A 7219-nucleotide genomic window follows, 5' to 3' on the forward strand; every position below is an offset into this window, starting at 1 on the left:
TATTTTCATCACTCTTCTCATGCATAATTCAATGGAGAGGGAGGTGGTTTATTGTACCAACCTGGTAGATAAACACATGTGGGGTCAATTGAGGGGCGGAGGGATAAATGACTCGGTGAGCCTTGCCTTTCTAGTTTTGGGGTCTCTTGCTTTCTGATGGTTGGAGCAGATTGCAGATCCCTTACCCAGTGCCATGCTTGATCTGGCAAGGCTCACTTCCTGCAAGAACATCCCCAAGGACACACCGCATGTACCTACCCCAATGCAGCCCTGGGTGCTGGAATAGCTCTGTGGATACCCCTGCCAGCGCTGAGATGCATACACTGCTCACTGATCCAGTTTTCCTCCTGCAATCGGTCTCATTGCATGTGTTTTGTGACATGGAGGAGGACTTTGTGCATTAGTGTCAGACATATGGGCTAATGTTGGACTTGTGGACTTGGGTAGTACTTGGTTGTGATATTTTCCTGATGTAAACTTACCATTTATATAAAACTTTCTCTTATTCAAATGAGTTTCTGTGGACTCGTTTCTCTAATATACCCACACTAACACAAATGGAATTAGATTATCACTGTGTTCAACAATTATCAACAGCTGAAAATTTTCCTATCACACGTCACTGAAACCCATAAAAAAGAATTCTGACTTGTCAATTTCCTCCTTAACGTGGAATAAATAACTCTATAACTCTCTTGCTTTAATTAATTTGAATAGAAATCTTCTTTAAGTACGTTTCCTCTTCCTGTGGAAAGAATGAAGCCTAACCGGTGTTCAATATTTGATTGTTTTTCAGGCAAATTTCTTTCTTGATCAGTATTTTATTGTGGTATATATCTCAATCTCAAAATCTAGATAAATATCTACATGTATATATCGTACTTCCTTTCACTGCAACCAATTCAGAGTGTTTGCAACTTGTATCACACTCTATGTCCAAAGTATTTTATAGTGAGGGAGAGTCAGTGGGAGTCCAGACATAAAACTAACCTCAAGGGGTGGGCTGACTTGCAAGGATGCTAAGAACCCACCCACTCTGGACCAAGTGAAGAAAGAGGTGAGCACGGGAGCCTGGATAAGGACTGCAGTGCCCGGTCAGCTAGAACTGCTGTGCTGACCACTATGGTAGCTCTATGTGGACTCATCGTTGCAGCCTTTGTGACAATCCATCTCATTGAGAGTCTCTCCCATTTTAATTGACATTCTACTTTACCAAGCACAAGACTATTCTCTGGGTTCTTGTTCCTACTAATGTAATGCCCAAATAAGTGAGATAAAATCTTACTTGAAAACTTACAAGAATTAAACAAGATGTGCTTACTCTAAGACAGAACTTCAGGCAGCCCATGACAAATTTAACATTATTCTCTAACACCATGTGTTAGTCCAGGCAGACTAGAGAAGCAAATCCAGGGAGACACTCACATGTGTATAGGAAAGAGCTTTATATCAAAGAGTAACTGTATATTAAGAAAACATCCCAGCTCTGATCACATCTATAAGTCCAATATTAGCCCATATGTCTGACACCAATCTATAAATTCTTCTTCAGACTCACACAACACATGTAGTGACAAAGATCACAGGCTAGTGGGTGGAAAGTCTTGTGGATCTGGTGGTGCTGGAAGCATCTCAGCACTGGCATGGGTCTTCACATTGCCAGGGCTCCAGTGCCAGGGCTCTGGCTATTATCAGTGTAGCACCATGTTGCTTTGTAAACAGGAATATTTCAACAGGTAGAGATTCTATCTGGGTCTGGCTTCCAGTGAGCTATTTATCTCCTTTGCACCTCCAAATGAATTCATCAAGCTGTGACCTCATTGATAGGCTAGACTCCATCCCTTCCCAAGTTGTCAAGAGATTATGAAACTGCCACACCATATCCCAAATGCGCCAATTCCTTGATATGTTTTATGGGGTCTTTGGCTATTATAGTAGTCACTCTTAGTTTGCACAACTCTGGGAGGTGTTTCTGGCACTGAAGATGGTGCCCAGGGTTACTATTAAAATCACACAATGCCTAGGACAGAATCCCATAGTAAATACTCAAGGAACACATAATAGTAACAGTACTTGCATTGAAGAACTCTACATAATGTCTTAAGACCAGCCATCATGCACAGAAATGTTCACCTGTAGAAAGTAAAAATAGATGCATATGAATTGTACATAGGTGAACCTGAAACACAGAACTATGTGAGCATAATTAAATGCTCAACTTCTAGCCAAAAGGTAGACAGTTCAAAACCTTGGCAATTCAGTTGGTTAAAGACCTGATATGGTTATCCAATTATTATTACAGAAAAGAAAATCCTTTCAGACAGTTCTCTTTCATGTAGGGTCAATACGAGTCTTTAACTGTTTTTGCACCCAAACAACCTTGGATGCTTAATGTTCTATAAATATGTAGACAAGACTTTTGCAACCAATAACTAACGAAGGCACGGGGAACTTCAACATAAAAACTGTTATAAAGAGTGTATTCTGTTACATATTTCCTTTTCTAAGGAAAAGAAAACATATACCCATTCCCCCAGCACTGTCATTCAATCTGGGAAGAACATTGTGTCTTTTCATTTGTTTTGATGATGTTACGTGCCACAGAGACAATTGCAACGCTAAGTGATTCAATGTAAAACTGAACTAAATCATGCCTAGTTCAGTACCATAACCATAACGAATATTTTTAAGCTTATTGTTAGAGTCACTGTGTCAATCCATCACCTCCTCCTTCACTGATCCCATGCTTTATCGTGGATGATGTCTTTCTCAACAGACTGGTGTCATGATAGCCTGTCCAAATTACATGAAACAAAGTCTCATCATCCTTCCTTCTAAGGTATTCCTTGGCTGTATTTCCCTCAAAACAGATGTTTGTTATATTGATAGCCCAGTTTGTGGTGCTTTCAACATTCTTTTCCAAAAGGCAAGTGAATGGCCATAATTTTGGATATGGCCCCCCTTATTCATAGCCCAGAGCTCATAGTCACATAATAGTATTAAAAAATCACCACTTGGCTTCTCAATGTGACATTTATACAGCCCTTTATACGGGTTTCTTGGTGTAGAGATATATGAAGATATGGTGACACAGTGGGATAAGTATTGGATTGCTCACTGCAAACCAGCCCACTGTGCCTCCCGAGTAAGATGAGGTTGTCTTTTCCTGTAAGTATTTATGGTCAAAGAAGTTCTCAGGAACATTTATAATCAGTCTTATAAGGTTCCCATGAGACAGGATAGGTGCACTTGCAGTGGGCTTAGTTTGAGGACGAAATCATTCGTTTCTTAGCTCATTCGTTTCTTGCTTGGTTTACTGATTTTCCCTCCGTGCAGAAGACTGTCTGGTGTCTTCATAGCTCTCAGAACTCACAATGAATACAGTAATGCATACATTAGTGGATGCGTGTGTTCAAATCAAACAATTCATATACAATGGAACCCTGATAATTTTGTGATTGCAAATATTGGGATCTGGGCAGGGTAAAAATTCAGTGTATGCCTGTGGGCCACCTCACTCACATTTCTGACATATTTTTGCCATCCAACTTGCTTCAAGGCCCAGCTCTGGAGAAGCTTCCTTGTGGAGCTGTGACCCCTGTCCATTAGCACAAGCAGAAGACTGGTGTGGTTTATTTTCTCAAATGATATGAACACCCACCTTCACTCCCCTCAAGATTCTCCTCTGGAACCAGAATTCCAGAGCCTGCTGAGCCAGGGAGACTTTGATACAGAAATGTCTGTCTCCATCCGCTTCCTCGTTTTGATGGTCCTAGGTCTCCCATCAGGTCAATGGCAGGGAGATGCACTAGGTCACAGCAGATTTAAGGACAGATGGGATATTCAAAGCTTGTTTCCTAAGACTCCTGGTGTCCTGTCCCAGGTGCAGCTTTAGTAGTCAGGCCCTGAGGTGGTGAGACCATCACAGTACCTCACTCTCATCTGCACCATTACTGGGGACTCAGTCTCCAGCACCAGTGCCACATGGGAGCAGATCAGGCAGCCCTGAGAGAGGCTGTGAGTGGATGGGAAGGAGCTTCTACAGGTCAGAGTGGTTTAGCGAATACACACCAAATCTCAGAGATCTAGTCAGCAACCCAGACACATCCAAGAACCAGTTCTCCCTGCACCTGAGTTCTGTGACCACTGAGGATCCAGCTGTGTATGGCTGTGCAAGAAGACACAGAGAGAGAAGTCAATGTGAATTCCCACACAAACCACTCTGCAGCACAGGGGTGGGGTTGGACTGAAGGGAATTTGGGGCAATGGGTGTGCTCAGGCCCAAATAGCACAGGCCCAGGTTCCAGGAGCAGGTACAAGTGAGAGCACAAATAGGATGGTCTGCTGTGTTCTTTAGTTTATTTTGTTAAAACAAAATTTGGATTTTAGCAACAGATTTAGCAGGAATTTCAGTAGGAATCATTCTATTTTCTCTTAATTTAAAAAAAAAAGATGACGCAGCAGCAGTAGTAGTAGTGGTAGTAGTAGTAGTAGTAGTAGTAGTAGTAGTAGTCGTAGTCGTAGTAGTAGTCGTAGTCGTAGTAGTAGTAGTAGAACAACAAGAAGAACAAGAAGAAGAAGAAGAAGAAGAAGAAGAAGAAGAAGAAGAAGAAGAAGAAGAAGAAGAAGAAGAAGAAGAAGAAGAAAGAAGAGGATTGCTGTAAAGCTTTAGAAAGGAAATAGTAGAGTAAGGTAAAAAGTTGTGAAAAGAGGAAAACAATTATATTCCATGAAATAAGTGCTAAAAAGTGGTGAGGTGGAAAACTGGAAAGACCAGGGGTAGAGTGTAGGGATGGCCTCATTGGAATGGACAATGATTTCTCTTCACTACAGTTTGCTGGGTCATTCATGTCTGTGCCCTCAGGTTTCAATCCATTAATTTCAAAGGGAAACTGTTTTCAAATCTCTCTTGAGTGGTTCACCTGCCTTTGCTTTATGAAGCATTTTATGTTGTGTGACCATTGGCTTATATAGAAATACATCCTTTCCAGCCTCTTCCCTAATATCTGGTTGATTTACATTTAGAAAAATCAAAACACAGTGAGTCTATTCTGAGACGTTTCCAGAGGAGAGCGCCTGAGTGATTCAGACATGATAGTGTGTAGATGCTTCTCTTGATCACATGGCTCATTGTGATTGTCCTTGTTTCCTTGGGTCTATCTCAGTTGCAGGTATAGAGGCTGGACCCCAAACACCCAACTCACTGCTGTCCAGTCACATAAGAATATTAGAAACCCTATAAGGCTCTGGTTCTCAACCTATGGTTCGAGACCACTTGCTGGGGGGGGGGGCAGGGGGATGAGCAAACGACATTTGAGGTATTTACTCGTGCCAACATGGCTGGTAAACACATGTGGGGTTAAATGAGGGCCTGAAGGATAAATGGCTCGATGATCCTCACCTTTCTAGTTCTTGGGTCTCTTGCTTTGCGATAGTCGGACTAGGGTGCAGCTGCCTTGGCCAGTTCCCTGTTTCAGCTGTCAAGGCTCACTTCCTGCAAGACATCCCCAAGGAGAAGCCACATAGACCTACTGCAGTGCAGCCCTGGGTGCTGGAGCAGCCGTGTGGAGACCCCCGCCAGCTCTGAGATGCTTACAGGTTCACTGATTTGGCTTTCCTCCTTCAGTCAGTGTTATTGCCTGTCTTTTGTGAGATATAGGAGGACTTTATGGATTGGTGTCAGACATATGGGTTAATCTTGGACTTGTGAGCTTGGGTAGCACTGGATTGGGATGTTTTCTTGCTGTGCACTTAACCTTTATATAAAACTCTCTCTTATACATGAATTTCTGTAGATTTGTTTCTCTAAAGTGCCCAGACTAGCACAACCCTTTCACAGTGATCACCTAAGATCATCAGTAAACACATTTTCCAATGGTCTTAGAAATCAAGACACCACTCCTCCATCCATCTCCAGGTGGGTATGCACTCGTGCAGATACACCCACATATGGGTAACTGGTGTGATGACATCATCGCGCCTACCCCATACAAATACAAGTGTATGTGAAAGGGTTGGCACCATAATGTGCTTAAGCGGACCAGTAACACATGTGCAGAGAGCAGCTACTCTGTAGAGATCAGTTGCTTTGTTGAAAGCAGTTAGCTACTCTGCTAAAAGCAGCTACTGTGTTGAAAGCAGTAGTATTGGAGGTAAAACGACACTTCATGAATTATAATTATTGGGTAAATGTAAAATCCTGTACCGTGAAATCATCAACTACTGCAAAAATATGGGATATCTGTACCATGGCAACTTAATCCTGATGCTGATTGGTCTTGTTAAATTCAGCTATGGTTGATATGAATACTACTCCCTTGTGAGAGTAACAGGTATGTAAAAAAACACAAACAAACCAAAACCACAGAATGGTAAATCACAGGAAACTTTAACGAACTCTATTGACTGAACTGTGCCATGTATCACCTTTTGTATTATTAAAGCGATTGTTTTATATTATTTTCATTAGAAAACCATGCCATGACAATGAATCATGTAGAGAAGAATGTTAACAAAATAAAATATAGCGAGGATTTTTTACAGTATGTATTTATCTCAATATTTACAGCAGGAATTGAGGAATCACAATGTGTTATTTGTTGTGAAGTTCTATCAGCTGAATATATGAAGCCAAAGAAACTATAACGCCATTTTGTTAGGTTTGCCAACAATTATACCAACTATTTTAGAAGCAAAGCTCATGGACTCAAGAAAGCCAGACTTGACACTGGTGGCAAAACCACAAACCAAACGTTAACAGCCAATGAAGCTTCATACTTGGTGGCACTCAGAGTTGCCAGAGCTATGAAACCTCACACCATTGCTGAGGATTTATTGTTGCAAGTGACCAAAGTCATTGTTTGAGTTATGATTGGACACAAACTTGTTATGAAATTGAGTCAATTTCCTTATCTAATGATACTGTCCGCAGAAGAATAGGTGACAAGTTTGCTGATATCCTTTATCAGGTCATCCCGGAAATTAAATCTGCTCCACTTCCAATATTTAGCATCCAGTTTGATGAATCTACAGACATTGCAACCTGGTCCCAGTTACTGGTTTACCTGAGGTATATTAATGATGGCAACTTTAAAGAAGAGTTTCTTTTTTGCAAACCTCTTGAAACAACAACTACTGCAGATGATGTATTTGACACAGTAGGTTCATTTCTGAAAGAGCATAAGATCTCTTGGGAAAAGTTTATGGAGTTTACTCAGAT

Source organism: Tenrec ecaudatus, unplaced genomic scaffold (assembly GCF_050624435.1).
Source record: "Tenrec ecaudatus isolate mTenEca1 unplaced genomic scaffold, mTenEca1.hap1 Scaffold_435, whole genome shotgun sequence".
Taxonomy (NCBI): Eukaryota; Metazoa; Chordata; class Mammalia; order Afrosoricida; family Tenrecidae; genus Tenrec; species Tenrec ecaudatus.